The sequence below is a fragment of the Hemitrygon akajei genome, chromosome 18 (assembly GCF_048418815.1).
Source record: "Hemitrygon akajei chromosome 18, sHemAka1.3, whole genome shotgun sequence".
In the NCBI taxonomy this organism is placed as follows: Eukaryota; Metazoa; Chordata; class Chondrichthyes; order Myliobatiformes; family Dasyatidae; genus Hemitrygon; species Hemitrygon akajei.
This window is the reverse complement of record NC_133141.1, coordinates 63,585,333-63,601,213: the sequence shown is the minus strand read 5'-3', so window position 1 is coordinate 63,601,213 and position 15,881 is coordinate 63,585,333. Positions and strand designations below refer to the sequence as shown.

The 15,881-nt window shown below is 42.4% G+C and overlaps 1 non-coding gene across 1 annotated transcript; it reads left to right on the top strand.

The window, feature by feature from the left end:
* The first annotated feature begins 3,270 nt into the window (after window positions 1–3,270).
* trnac-gca (transfer RNA cysteine (anticodon GCA)) lies at window positions 3,271–3,342 on the top strand. The gene has a single exon. It is a non-coding gene; the product is annotated as a tRNA-Cys (tRNA).
* Window positions 3,343–15,881: the final 12,539 nt, after the last annotated feature.

Genomic DNA, 15,881 nt, shown 5'->3' with positions numbered 1-15,881 from the left:
TTAAAAAAAGTACTAAACCCACACTACCCCATAACCTTCCATTTTCCTTTCATCCATGTGCCTGTCCAAGAGACTCTTAAATATCCCTAATGTTTTAGCCTCCAGCACCATCCCTGGCAAGTCATTCCAGGCACTCACAACCCTCTGTGTAAAAAACTTACCCCGATGTCTCCCCTAAACTTCCCTCCCTTAATTTTGTACATATGCCCTCTGGTGTTTGCTATTAATACCCTGGGAAACAGGTACTGACTATCCATCCTATCTATGCCTCTCATAACCTTGTAGACCTCTATCAAGTCCCCTCTCATTCTTCTACGCTCCAAAGAGAAAAGTCCCAGCTCTGCTAACCTTGCTTCATATGACTTGTTCTCCAATCCAGGCAACATCCTGGTAAATCTCCTCTGCACCCTCTCCATAGCTTCCACATCCTTCCTATAATGAGGTGACCAGAATTGAACACAATACTCTAAGTGCGGTCTCACCAGAGATTTGTAGAGTTGCAACATGACCTCTCTACTCTTGAACTTAGTCCCCCTGTTAATGAAGCCTAGCATCCCATAGGCCTTCTTAACTACCCTATCAACCTGTGCAGCAACCTTGAGGGATTATTTGAACCTCAAGGTCCCTTTGTTCATCCACACTCTTAAGTAATTGACCATTAATCCTGTACTCAGTCTTCTGGTTTGTCCTTCCAAAATGCATCACCTCACACTTGTCCGGATTGAACTCCATCTGCCATTTTTCTGCCCAATTCTGCAGCCTGTCTATATCCTCTTGCAACCTTCGACAACCTACAGCTCCATCCACAACTCCTCCAATCTTCGTGTCATCCGCAAACTTACTCACCCATCCTTCTGCCTCTACATCCAGGTCATTTATAAAATTCACAAATAGCAGGGGTCCCAGGACAGATCCCTGCGACACTTCACTAGTCACTGACCTCCAGGCAGAATACTTTCCTTCCACAACTCCCCTCTACTTTCTTCCTTTAAGCCAATTGTTTATCCAAACAACCAAGGTCCCACTTATCCCATGCCTCATGACTTTCTGAATGAGTCTTTCATGAGGGACCTTGTCAAATGCTTTGCTAAAGTCCATGTAGACCACATCCACTGCCCTACCCTCATCAATTTCTTTTGTTACCTCTTCAAAAAACTCAATCAGGCTCGTGAGGCACGATCTTCTCTTCACAAAGCCATGTTGACTATCCATGAGTAGATTGTACTTCTCCAAATGCTCATAGATCCTATCCTTTCTTTTAAAATCTTTTTATTAATTTTTAAGCAAACATAAATGAAACAGGAATACAAAGTGTTTGAGAGTACATAGTTAATAGTTTAAGTAGACATTCAAATATATAATAATCAATATATATAGCCTCCCAAACTCATAGTATTTATGAACAAAAGAAATAAAAAGAAAAAAAAACCCAAAAAAGAGAAGAAAAAAAAAACACTAACCAACATGGGCCATTGCATAATGTCAGATATATACAGTAGTGCCAATAACTCCGAACCTCCATCCAAATAATTAAGGATAATAAAAGTGAGGTTTAGGAAAAGACAATTTAACTCATATGAAAATGTTGAATAAATGGTCTCCAAGTTTCTTCAAATTTAACTGAAGGATCAAAAACAACACTTCTAATTTTTTCTAAGCTCAAACAAGAAAAATATAGATCCTATCCTTAAGAATCCTTTCCAGTAGTTTGCATACCACTGACGTAAGACTCACCGGTCTATAGTTCCCAGGTTTCTCCCTATTACCTTTTTTAAACAAGGGAACAACATTTGCCATTCTCCAGTCCTCCGGCACTTCCCCTGCAGCCAAAGAGGATTCAAAGATCACGGCTAATGCTCCTGCGATCTCTTCTCTCAATTCCCACAACAACCTGGGGTGTATCATATCCGGCCCTGGGGATTTATCAATCTTGATATTTTTAAGAAGATCCAGCACTTCTTCTTCCTTAATCTCCACATTGTCCAGCACACAGGCCTGTTCTATTTCAACCTCACCCTGATCAAGGTCCTTTTCACTTGTGAATACTGAAGCAAAGTATTCACTTAGGACCTCCCCAACCTCCTCCGCCTCCGGGCACATGTTGCCCTCTTTATCCTTTAGCGGTCCCACCTTCGTTCTCGTCATCCTCCTATTCTTCACATACGCATAGAACGCCTTGGGGTTCTCCTTAATCCTACATGCCAAGGCCTTCTCATGCCCCCTTTGAGCTCTCCTAAGTCCTTTCTTTAGCTCCTTATGCTTTAGCTCCTTTTAGCTTCATGCTGTTCAATCACTTCTGGTATGACAGTTCGAGGCTCTTTGACACCATCCAGTTCACTAGGTTCAGTGTCATCAGGTAAAATCTTGTCAATAAACTCAACATCACCACCACCACCACCGTCTTCCCCTCCTGTCATGTCCACGTTCTCTGTGGCAGCCTCACTCTTAATCTTGTCATACTCAGATTTATCTGACTTGACTTCCTCCTCGGCTTGTGACACATTTGTACTTGATCCACCTTCGGATTCTAACAACCTTGTAGCAGGTACAGGCGACTCCATGGAACGTGTCGAACTGCTTGTTCCGAGCTTTTCAAAGAAGGGCATGAAGAACTTGCTCGACTTCTTGGCTTCCTCCGCCTCCAACTTTCATCTCTTCCGTCCTTCAGCTCCACTTTCCTTCTTCTTCGTGAAGAAATGTTTCATGGTCTTCTTACACAATGCTCTGAAATAAGGCCATCCTAGTGCTTCTCACCCATGATAATCACTATCCGAGGATGGCTTGTATGACTAATAGAAACTGCTCAGTGGTGCCCCCCTTTATGCGGCGCCCAGGGCACGTGCCATACCTGCCATACCTTAGATACGCATTGTGCTTAAAATGACGAGGTTTGTTTTCTTTTTTAAAAAATGATAAATTTATTTAAGTTACATTAATTTAAATTCCCCATTTGTCACAGTGGTAAAATGAATTTATCTTACAATTAATGCTTACATTAAATTGCTATTTTTGATTATACGAACTGAAGTGAGAAATTTGGATAGTTATATCATCTAACACATTAATGGGACACCCTGACCTGCAGCCAAATACTTCACCACTAAGCTATCTGTAAGGATCTGTATTTGGATAATTAGGCTGGTGGAACATTTGTTTTATTATCAAAAGGGCAGGTATTCTAGTGAAGATGAGTTTTAAGACCCAGTCAATTGTTTCCATGAACCTTGTTTGTTCTTGATTATTGCAGCATTTTCCATTCCATTGCCAGTAGGGGGTATAGCTCAGTGGCAGAGCATTTGACTGCAGATCAAGAGGTCCCTGGTTCAAATCCAGGTGCCCCCTTCCTAGTTTCTTGCATCAATTCTTTCACTCAGTCACCTAGAGATATTTTAGCATGGGTGGAGGCCACAGAGCTCCTTTTGTTCATGATAGCTCTGGAGAGTAATCCAATAAGGTCCATTTCTTGCTTTATCCTTGAGGCCCTGTAATTTTACTTTCCTCAAGTGCCTTTCCTTTCAAGATTATTGAGCAACTTGTGTAGCATCACTTGCGAACAACTCCTTTGGCTGAGTTGTTTGTTAACATAAATGACACATTTCAATATACACCTGATAAATAACTGAATCAACTCCACGTCACCAGCCAGTTCCAGGTTATTGACTCTGAAACAACAAAAAGCGAGCAAACAGCATATAGAATATTAAGCATCAAACCAGTAGTATTCAGCTTACAACACACACAAAATGCTGGTGGAACACAGTAGGCCAGGCAGTTTCGGGCTGAGACCCTTCATCAACAGTGCTTCTCCTTATAGATGCTGCCTGGCCTGCTGTGTTCCACCAGCATTTTGTGTATGTTGTTTGAATTTTCAGCATCTGCAGATTTCCTTGTGTTGAGTATTCAGCTTAGTTTAGTTCAGTGCCGTACCGCTAGCCAACGCAGTTCGCAGGGCTATCCGTTGCCTAAACACCCCAGTCTCTATCGATCACTCCAATCAAACCACTCAAAAACATCAAAAAACCAGAATCCAGTATCATGTGCAACATGAGCCTCACAGTCCCCCAAACTCGCTGATTGATCCTGGCAACGTGGATCCCGAGACTCCTTGTACTTTCCTTCGACAACAGCTAGCGAGAGGGAGAGGAAGACCAGTCAAATGCAGGCAGATGGCACTGAACACCTGCCCATCCTCTGCTCTCATCCTCATCAACTTCAGCCTTGCTCAATGCCTCAATTGGAGAGAAATGATGAAGTCAATTATGGTCTCCAGGCCACACATTCTGCTCCAAACCTCATCAAACTCCCTTGGTGACAGCAAAGCATCAGATTGCCCAATCAACCTCAAAATGCACCATCAAAATGTAAATCACGGATAACCTTTCACTCCCTTGTCAAGATTCTAGTCTCAAAAATTGTAACTATGTAAATATTTACAAAATCTTCTTCCTCTCTAGTTTTAGGTTATTCAAGAGAAAACACCAAGACCCCACAATGCATGTTTTAGTTAAGTTATCTTTCACTCATATGAATTCAGATATAATCTTAGATAACCCAACCTTTCCACAAAATGGTTACCCAAATATTGCACATATTTATCTCGTAAACCTTCTCTGAACTATCTCCAACTCGTCGTCGTTCTTCCTTAGGTAAGGAGACCAATGCTGTATGCAATACTCTTGATGTGGTCTAACCACTGCTTTTTATAAATTAAGTATTATCAAGTCTGCTCTGCCATTCCATAGTGATTGATTTATTATCCCTCTCAACCCCATTCTCCTAACTTCTCCCCATAACCTTTAATGCCCTGACTAATCAAGAAACTATCAACCTCTGCTTTAAATATATTCAAGACTTGGCCTCCACTGCCGTCTGTGGCAATGAATTCCAGAGATTCATCACCCTCTGACTGAAGAAGTTTCGCCTCATCTCTGTTCTCAAGAGATACCCTTGTATTCTCAGACTATGCCCAATGGTCCTAGACTCTCCATGTCCACTCTATCTAGGTTTTTCAATATCCGATGGGTTTCAATGAGACCACGCCCTCATTCTTGTAAACACCAGTGAGCACAGCCTGAGAGTCATCAAATACTCCTTCAACTTACTCTTCCTGAAGTGCACAATCAATTCCTTGGCCTTACTGATGTTGAGTTGCTGCAACACTACTCAACCAGCTGACCTATCTCACTCTTGTACGCCTCCCTGTCACCATTTGAAATTCTGCTAACAGTAGTTGTCAACAAATTTATAGATGTCATTTAAGCTGTAGCTAATCACACAATTGTGGGTGTAGACAGAACACAGCAGTGGGCTAAGCACATATCTTTGAGGTGCACCAGGGTTGATTGCCAGCAGGGAGGAGATGTTATTTCTGATCCACATGGACTGTGGTCTCCCAGTGAGGAAGTCAAGATTCCAGTTGCAGAGGAAGGTACAGAGGCCCAGGTTTTGGAGCTTGTTCATTAAACGTGAGGATATGATTGTGTTAAACATTAAGCTGTAATCAATAAACAGCAGCCTGATGTAAGTATTACTATTGTCCAGGTGATCCAAGGCTGAGTGGAGAGCCAATGAGATTGCATTCGTTGTAGACTATTGTGGTGATAGGCAAATTACAGTGAGTCCTGGTCCTTGTTTAGACAGGAGTTGACTCTAGCCATGACTAACCTCTTAAAACACTTCAGTGCAATTAGGCAATAATCATTAAGGCAGCTCATCTTGCTCTTCTTGGGCACTGGTGTGATTGTTGGCCTTTTGAAGCAGGTGGGAACCTCTGACTGCACCAATGAGAGATTGAAGATGTCCTTGACCACTCCTGCCTGTTGGTTGGAGCAGGTTTTCAGTCATCTACCAGATACGCCATCAGGGCCTGATGCTCTGTGAGGGTTCATTCTCATGAAAGATATTCTGATGTCAGCCTCCAAGACTAAGATGACACGGTCACTGGATGCTGCAGGGATTTTCATAGATGTACTTCTATTCTCCCTTTCAAAGCATGCATAAAAGGTGTTGAGCTCATCTGAGAGTGAAGCGTCACAGCCATTCATGAAGTTAGGTTTCACTTTATAGGAAGTAATGGCCTGCAAACCCTGCCAGAGCTGATGTGCATCTGATTCCATCTCTAACTTCAATTGGAATTGTTTTTTTTTTTGCTCTTGTGTTAGTTCCTCTGATTCCACAGGTGATATGTTTGTGGTAGTTGTTCAGAGACTACTTCAAGCTGGCCTGGCTGAAATCTCTCACAATGATAGGGGAAGTATCTTGGTGTGCAGTTTCATGCCTGCTGATTACATTGCTTGACATTGGTCTGGGGTGGAATGTGCTCTGCTACAAGGATAGTAGTGAAAAGCTCCCTTGGCAGGTAAAATGGATGACATTTGACCACCAAATGTTCCGGGTTGGGTGAGCAGGACTGAGACAGAATTGCCATGTTTGTAAATCATGATGAGTTAATTGTAAAGCATACTCCACCTCCTCTACTTTAAAAGACTCAGCTGTTCTGCCTTTGCAAAAAACGGTGAAGCTATTGAGCTGCAGCACTGTGACCAAAATGGTGGGTGTGAGCCATGTTTCCTAAAGCAGAGTACATAGCAGTCCATAATGCCCCTTTGGTACAACAACCTAGCTCTGAGGTCTTCAGTTTTATATTCCAGAGACTGTACATCCACCAGCAGAAAAGTCAGGAGTCAAAAGCCTTTGCATTTCAATTGAACTAAGGGGAACTACACTCTCAACCCAAGTCTGCTGTCAGAGGTTCATCGATTTTGCATATTGCTAGATTGTTAAAATGTCTTTAAGTGATGCTGCTTACTGAAGTACCCATGGCTGTGATTGTAGATTTTAGCTGTAGTAGTACCATGTTACCTGGAATAGAAAACATCTCATGTGAGGAATGGTTGAGTAAGCTCGAGCTTTCCTCTTTGGAACAAGGGAGGATGAAAGGTGACTTGTTAGAGGTGTATAAGAGAATGGACTATCAGTGACTTTTTCCCATGGTGGTAATAGCTAATACAAGAAGGCATACTTTTAAGATGATTGAAGAACAGTATCGGGGGATATATCAGAGGTAGGTTTTTACATGGAGAGTGGTAAGTGCGTGAAACGCATTGCCAGGGTGGTGGTAGATGCAGATACATCAAGGCCATTTAAGAGACTCTGAATGGACGAAAGAAAATTGGAGGGCTGTGTTGGAAAGAGTTTCTGAAATGAGCTGCCAGAGGAAGTCGTTGAGGCATGTACGATAATAACTTTTAAAAGAAGAAATCTGGACTGCCAGCAAACATATGCAAGACACTTCTGCCTCTGACGCTAGTACTATCAAGACTTTATGGGCTCCCAAAGATACACAAGGAGTGTCCCCCTCCCCCAGGCTATTGTCAGTAGGTTAGATTCTGCGACGTACTACCTTGCTAAGCATTTAATGACCATGCCATCTCCCTTTGTTGGGGCTGTGAGCATCACATCACAAATTTGACCAACTTCATAAAAACAAAAAGCAACATCCAGCTGACCCCAAAGGACATAATGGTCAGTTTCGACATAGTGTCCCCGTTCACAAGGGTTCCCATTAAGGACAGCCTGGTCCTCCTGTGGTCAAGTTTGATAAGGGTTCCACTGATCCTTTTGAACACACCCTTACATCAACGTACTTCCTCTGTAAGGGGAACTATTATGAATAAATGGACTGGGTGGTCATGGGATCACCTTTGTCGCTGGCTATTGCTGATTTCTACATGGAGGACTTTGAGGAGGGGGTTGTGAATTCATCGCCCTTACACCCCAAATGCTTCTTTAGATACTTCGATGACACCTTCGTAGTGTCTTGCACTCCAACAGTTCCATGACCATCTAAACAGCATACATCGAAGCATTCAATTTATGATGGAGATGGAGAAGAACAGTTATCTCCTGTTCCTGGATATTCTAATACAACTGAAACCAGATGGTATCCTTGGATATGGCATCTATCAGAAACCCACTCACATGGACTTATACCTCAACAATAACAGCTACCATCGGTTGATTTTGTGTACTTTTATCTTCAGAAGGCCTTTGACAAGATGACACACATGAGGCTGCTTAACAAGCTACAGGCCCATCGTGTTACAGGAAAGATTCTAACATGGATAAAGCAGTGACTGATTGGCAGGAGGCAAAGAGTGGGAATAAAGGGAGCCTTTTCTCATTGGCTGCTAGTGTCTAGTGGTGTTCCATAGGGTGTTGGGACTAATTCTTTTTACATTATATGGATGATGGAATTGATGGCTTTCTTGCAAAGTTTGCAGATGATATGAAGATAGGTGAAGGGGCAGGTAGTTTTGAGGAAGTAGAGAGGCTACAAGAAAGACAGATAGATGAGGAGAATGGGCAAAGAAGTGGCAGATAGAATAAAGTGTCGGGAAGTGTATGGTCATGCACTTTGGTAAAAGAAATGAAAGGGCTGACTATTTTCTAAATGGAGAGAAAATACAAAAAATTGAGATGCAAAGGGAGTTTGGAGTCCTTATGCAGAATTCCTTATCGGTTAATTTGCAGGTTGAGTCTGTGGTGAGGAAGGCCAATGAAATATTAGCATTAATTTCAAGAGGACTAGTATATAAAAGCAAGGATGTAATGTTGAAACTTTATAAGGCCTCACTTAGAGTATTGTGAGCAGTTTTGGGCCCCTTACCTTAGAAAGGATGTGCTGAAACTGGAGAGAGTCCAAAGGAGGTTCACAAAAATGATTCCAGGATTGTACGGCTTGTCAGATGAAGAGCGTTTGATGGCTCTGGGCCTGTATTCACTAGAATTCATTAGGGCATCCTTTTAGAATAGAGATAAGGAGGAATTTCTTTAGCCAGAGAGAGGTGAATCTGTGGAATTTGTTACCATAGGCAGCTCTGGAGACCAAGTCTTTATGTATATTTAAGGTAGATGTTGATAGATTTTTGATTGGTCAGGGCATGAAAGTATATGAGGAGAAGGCAAGAGATTGGAGCTGAGAGGAAAATTGTATCAGCCATGATGAAATGGCGGAGCAAACTTAATGGGCCTAATGCTCCTATATCTTATGGTCTTGTCATGCCTCCAATTGTAGAGCAGTTCTTTCTAGTTTGATTAACCGTGCAAAAACCATTTTGTACCTGGAGAATCTCCCTGAGGAAATAAGACAATTACACACGATGTTCCTACAGAATGGCTACAAGGTGTAGGAAATCAACTTGGCTCTTAAAAGGGCTGACAGAAGAACCAGGAAACCTAACGAGAAGTAGCCTATTGTTATTGTCTGTCTTCCCTATAATTCCATGGTTTCTGGAAGGATCGCCGGGATCCTGAAGAAATTCTGGATTTATACCATCCACAAACCCATAAGGAAGCTCAAGTCACAACTTATGCAGGTCAAAGATGGCCTGGGACTCAGGTCAGCTGGTGTTTACAGGATTTCCCCCATGAATGTGGAGCAGCGTATATCGGTGGAAACCCGCATCAAGGAGCCCAGGAGGTGTATCCGTTTGGGTTACCCAGAGAAATCGGCAATAGCAGAACATTGTATACGCAATGGCCATAAGATTGATTTTGACGGCACAAAACTACTGTGCCACACCAATGGCTTTTAACTAAGAAGAAAGTTTCACTCTAAGTAAGAACTGGAGTTCGATTGTAAACAAGGCGGGAGAGTGGAAACCTGATTGGATGAGACCTAGCCAATCAGGTGGGATGGACTACAGGGGTATAAATACCACTGTACTAGACATGCGCAGGCATCATCCCCGATGAAGATGGCAGACTTTGTCATCGAAACGTCAGTTGTAATCTATATGTGATCTATACGTGAACCCGGCTGGATGCATGGCAAAGACAGATTTAGAGTGATATGGGTGGACAGATAGGACTAGCTTTAATGGGAATTGTGTTTGGTATGGACTAGTTGTGCTGAAGGGCTTGTTTCCATGCTGCAGATCTCTATGACGCTATGACATAAATTATGTGAGAAAGTGGAAAATAAAGTGACATGGAGTCCCACCACCAGGGAGATCTGGCAGGATATTGATATTGTCACAATGAAAAGCTTGTCTTGGATATTGTTCATACTGATCAAATCATTACACAATAAGGCAAAACAATAACAATACAGAATAAAGTGTAAAAGCTACTGAAAAGTGTAGTGCAAGTAAACGAATAGGTGCAAGATCGTATTGAGGTAGATGGTGAGACCAAAAGTCGATCTTATCTTACAAGAGGTCCATTTAAGAGTCTGACAAGTATAGAAGCTGTCCTTGAGTCTGGTGGTACATGCTTTCACGTTTTTCTATCATCTGTCCAATGGGAGAGGGAAGAAGAGAAAATGTCTGGGGTATTGGACTGAGAGGGCTTTGCATTATTCAATCTGACTAGAAACGTGGCAACTCAATCAATAAGACACCCTGTTAAGTACTGAACCTGAACCAGAACAGAACGCTGGCTTTGTAGTGTCCAGACTGTGACTTAAATCCACAAACCTCTAACTCAGAGCCAAGTTTTCTACAAACAGAGGAAATGCAGACACACAGTGCAAGACTTTGCCCTTTTCTACGTTCTGCAACTAATTTACACAAATGACTCTCCTTGAGAACCACCCCGATTCTGTCAACATAATTAGCTTGGTTTATGACAAATATTAGCCATGACAGAAACTGAACACTGCATTCAGCTGTTTACCTGGAACATTTGTCAGATGACGCTGTTGATTTCTTTTGAATGCACTGAAAGTCATTGAGTCATACTGCATAGAAATAGGTGATTCGGCCCACCATATTCATGCCAACTATTAGGCACCCTTCCATATTATCCCCAGATTCCAGTACTTGGCCTTTAGCCATTTACAGAATATGTGACTTACATATTATGTCTTACATCACATATGAAGTTAAAGGCTAGTTGATTAAGGAGGGACTTAAAGTAACTTGCCAGCTTTTAGGATGTAAATCTGGTTTTAATGTGATGTGATGTGATGTATTGTGTGCTATTCTGGTCTCCTACCTACAGGAAAGATATCAATAAAATTGTAAAAGTATAGAGAAGGTTTACAAGGATGCTGCCGGGACTTAAGGACCTGAGTTACAGGGAAAGGTTGAATAGGTTAGGACTTTATTCTCTGGTGCATAGGAGAATGAGGGGAGATTTGATAGAGGTGTGCAAAATTATGAGGGATATAGATAGGGTTACTTCAGGCTTTTTCCTCTGAGGTTGGAGGAGACTAGAACTGTAAGTCATGGGTTAAGGGCAAAAGGTGAAATGTTTAAGCGAACATGAGGGGGAGCTAATTCACTCAGAGGGCAGTAAGAGTGTGGAATGAGCTGCCAGCAGAAGTGTTGGATGTCCTTTTAGAACAGAGATGAGGAGGAATTTCTATATCAAGAGGGTGGTGAATCTATGGAATTCATTGCCACAAACAGCTGTGGCGGCCAAGTCATTGGGTGTATTTAAAGTGGTGGAGGTTGATTTATTCTTGGTCAGTAAGGGTGTCAAAGGATACAGAGAGAAGGCAGGAGCATGGGGTTGTGAGGGATAATAAATCAGCCGTGATGAAATGGCGGAGCAGACTCAATGGGCCAAATGGCCTAATTCTGCTCATACGTCTTATAGTCTTATGCTCCAAGGAGGATGATCCAACCTTCTCCAATCTTACACTATAGTTCATCTCCCTCAACCTAGCTAATAAAGGAATTGTTCAACCAGTAACTCTTCCCAGCTAATAAACTATGTGCTGCAGGAGCTCAGTGAGGCCAGTGGCACTTGTGGGCAGGAACAGATAGTAAACATTTTGGGTCAAAGCCCTGCATTAGTTTTTAATTTGAAACGTTGACAATTCCTTCCCTTTTCAAGAGGCTGTTCAACCTGCTGAATTCCTCCAGCAGATCGTAGCTCCAAATTCCAGCAACTGTAGTCTCCGGTTCCTTCCAGCAAATGTGATGTCCAGTGGCCAATGCCACTCTGCAGCAAATCTCTCCTCAAGTAACAGCAGGTAGCTTGAAACTCTGTGAGGGAAACTTCTGATAAGAAGTACAGCTTTGCTGAAACCCTCCCTGTGTACAGTACCAAGGAATGTCTTTGGGCTTTGTGTTTCAATCTGCAGATTAGAATCTTCTAATCTTCTTGAGTTTTTGTCTCTGTCAAAATGAAGATGATAAGGATGAGGCTCACTGTGACTGGGATTGCAAAGTACTGTGCTTCATGCCAGTAGAGAGCAAGGAGCCTCTGTAGAAAGTTTCCCCAAAGCCTGTGGAAGTTTTGGAGGTGCATTACATCCATTTATCGTAACCCCGTGTTAATTCATTTCACTGTGTATTTGACATTTCTCTTCCCTTAATTCTATCCATTAGAACTGTTTAAAATCTTGGACGGTCACTTTCCTCTTTCTGCATCTGCTGCATCCTCTCAGCATTTGACTCAGAGAGAGCCCCATTTGTTTCCTTTCTTCCCCCTGACTCATTCTCTCTTCCTGCTTGTCGGCAGCTTTCTCTTTCCTTCCATACTTTGCTTTTCTCATGGTTACATCCTGGTAAGATCATCCCCTTTGCCATCTTTGAACCCAGCTCAGTCCATGTCCATAGATCTCTAAATGTTGCAGTGCAAGTTGATAGGGTTGTTAAGAAAGCGTATGGTGTGTTGGCCTTCATTAGTCAGGGGATTGAGTTCAAGAGGAATGAGATAATGTTGCAGCTCAAAAAACCCTGGTGAGACCACACTTGGAGAATTGTATCAGTTCTGGTTGCCTCATTGTAGGAAGTATATGGAAACTTTAGAGAGGGTGCAGAGGAGACTTACCAGGATGCTGCCCGGACTCGAGAGCATGTCCTATGAAGATAGTGGAGCAAGCTAGGGCTTTTCTCTCTGAAGCAAAGGATGAGAGGTGACTTGATAGAGGAATAAGATGATAAGAGACATAGATAGAGTGGACAGCCAGAGACGTTTCCCCAGAGTGGAAATGGCTAATACGAGGGATCTTAATTTTAAGGTATAGGTCAGAGGTAGTTTTTTTTAAGAAAAGATTGGTGGGTGTGTGGAACACACTGTCAGGGGTGATGGTAGTTTAGGAACATTTAAGAGACTCTTAGATAGCACATGGATGAAAGAACACTGCTCTATGTTCTTTCCACCCACCTCCCTTAATTCTAACCCTCCTCCTCCAGTCTTTTATACACAACTGCCCTTGCTTTGACCCAGTAATGATGGCTGGGCCTTCAGTCGCAGAGGCATCACCTCCTGGAGTATAGATTCTACCCTTTTCTAACTCTCCACCTCATTCTCCTATATTAAGAGTCCAGTTAAAAGCACCCCATAACCAATCAGTAGGCTACCTCTCTCAACGTTTCTTGCTTTCATTTGGCAAATACTTTTTCCTTATAATTTCCAAATAACTGATTTGACATTAAGGTACTTTGGGGTATGCTGGATTTGAGAAAGGCTTTGCAGAGGTGCCTGATTTTGTAAAACATATTCTGCTTATTGGACCACTGAGGTGTAAGGGGGATCCAAGAAAGGGTCACACCTCCTGTGAAGGGGCTTGTCATGTCCATTCTGGGGCAACTCATTCACCTTTGGTCCCCACTGGACACTCAAATCTCACTTGTGGTTCCAAGTAGCTGTTTGCATGCGACAGTGGCCACACCCCGGTACACTGCTTTGACAGGTGGGCTAAACCAAGTGAGGGTGGCCGGTGGGCCTCAAACCCCAATGAAATAGGGTCATGCAAAGTCAGCACCAGCAGACTGGGCATACGAGGTCAACAGTGAGATCCAACGGTTCTGCAACACTTTGTGGAGAGTGAAGCACATGACAGGACACAGAAGTCATGGTCATCCACTGCAACCAAGGCAGACCTCTACTTGTACCACTGGTTGAGAGAGTGGAACTGAGCCAGTGCAAAGGTTTTTCCACTTTGAAAACTCCCCTACACAGGTTTGAAGCTGTCATTGTCGGATACAATGGACAACCAAATCAATCAATCATTGTGATAATTCAGTAATTTGAAAGCAGTAAATAAATGCAGAGTTCCTGCATGCTTCTTTCTGTCTTCTTTTCAATCAATATTTTGTACTTTCCTGTTAACTTTTTTCCCACTTTCTCCCTCTTCTGTTGTAGTCAAGCACTCTTCTTCAGGATGGAACACTGATAGTCACTCCAGTAGATTTTTACAGATGAACCGTGAAGAGTATTCCAACTGGTATGAAGGAGCCACTGCACATGCTTGTAAAAAGTTGCTGAGGGTTGCAAACTCATCCAGTTCCAACACGGGCACTATTTTTGTTCTCTTTTTGCACTACTTACTGAATTTAATTTTAATATATATTTCTTTATAGTATTTTAAGTATGCACTCTAATGCTGCTGCAAAACAATAAATTTCATGACATATGTCAGTAATATTAAACCTGATTCTGATTCTGATTCCCTTGACGGTGGGATCATTGCCTAATTGTTCCTGCAAGCATTTCCCTCTTAAAAGAAACAGCCAGAGATTGAAGTGTTTGAGCAGCTGTTTCCTTTGCTAAATATTTGCAGCTACAGTTAACTTCCTCCTGTGTTAGCCTGTAAAGGCTTTGGGATGAGAAACAAGGATTCTGTGAGGGGCTTGGTGGTGGTCTGAACCCCCATGGTCTCACCAGACTTGTGGTCTGGAGTGCCTCTGTGGCTAACACTGTTATCACTAAGGTGTGGTAGTTAAGTTCTCCTCAAGGCACTTGAACAGAAGAATCTTGGCTGATAGTCCAGCTTGGTACTGAGCAGTGTAACACTGAGGGAGCCCTGCGGTGCCCTGAGTGCTGTCTTTTAAATGAAGCTTTGTATTGCTTTGTTCTTCTGATGGACATAAAAGATGCCAAAGGACCAGCAGAGAAGATATCCTAAAGTCCTATCTCTTATTCAACATTAAAGAAACATCAGTGCACACAACATCCCCCAACACAGCCACTGTCCTATGTTTTCATATGTCCTGCCAAGATTGTCATTTTATCATTTTCTTTCATAGTCACCTTATGTACACATATTCTTTATGTATATACAGTCAATGTATATAATCTAATCTGATATATATAGTGTCACAATCAATTACTTGTACCTGTGCAGGGTGCTATAGCAGTGTAGTGGTTAAGGTGACACTCTTCCATCTTGAGGCATTCAGGAGAATGGAGTTCAATTCTGGCACCGTCAGTAAGGAGTTTGAACGTTCTCCCCATGAACTGTGCGCATTTCCTTCCACAATCCAAAGACCTACTATTTAATTGCAAATTGTCCTGTGATTAGGCTAGGGTTAAATCAGTGGCCTGCTGGGCAGTGCAACTCTAAATAAAAATTAAAATAAAAACATCGTGTTTGATAGGATTGCTTTTACACAGCATTTATATTTATTGTACAGGTACAGTATTTTCAGTGCTTATTGTGCTTTCTTATGCTGCATCGGATCTAGGGTAAAAACCTTTTTGTTCTCCTTTACTGAAGAATAACAATAAACGATCTTGAATCTAGCATCTTGAATAAGAAAGATCAGATCATCTGATCACTCCTCATTACCCTTTGTGGAATCTTGCCTATTGTCAATAGTGCCTTCAGTACAGAACAGTCCCATTGGCTGCAAGATGTTTCACAATCAAAGCCCTCCCCACCACTGAGCACTGGAAAACAGCCACAAGAAAGCAGCATCCATTATCAAGAATGCCCATCATCTGGGCCAGGCTCTCTTCTTTCTGCTACCATTGGGAAGGAGGTACAGGAGCCTATGGTCCCATACCACCAGGTTCAGGAACAATTATTACCCCTCAACTATCAGGCTCCTGAACCAGTGTGGATAATTTCACTCACCTCAACACTGAACTGATTCCACAACTTATTGACTCACTTTCAAGGACTCCTTAACTTATGTTCT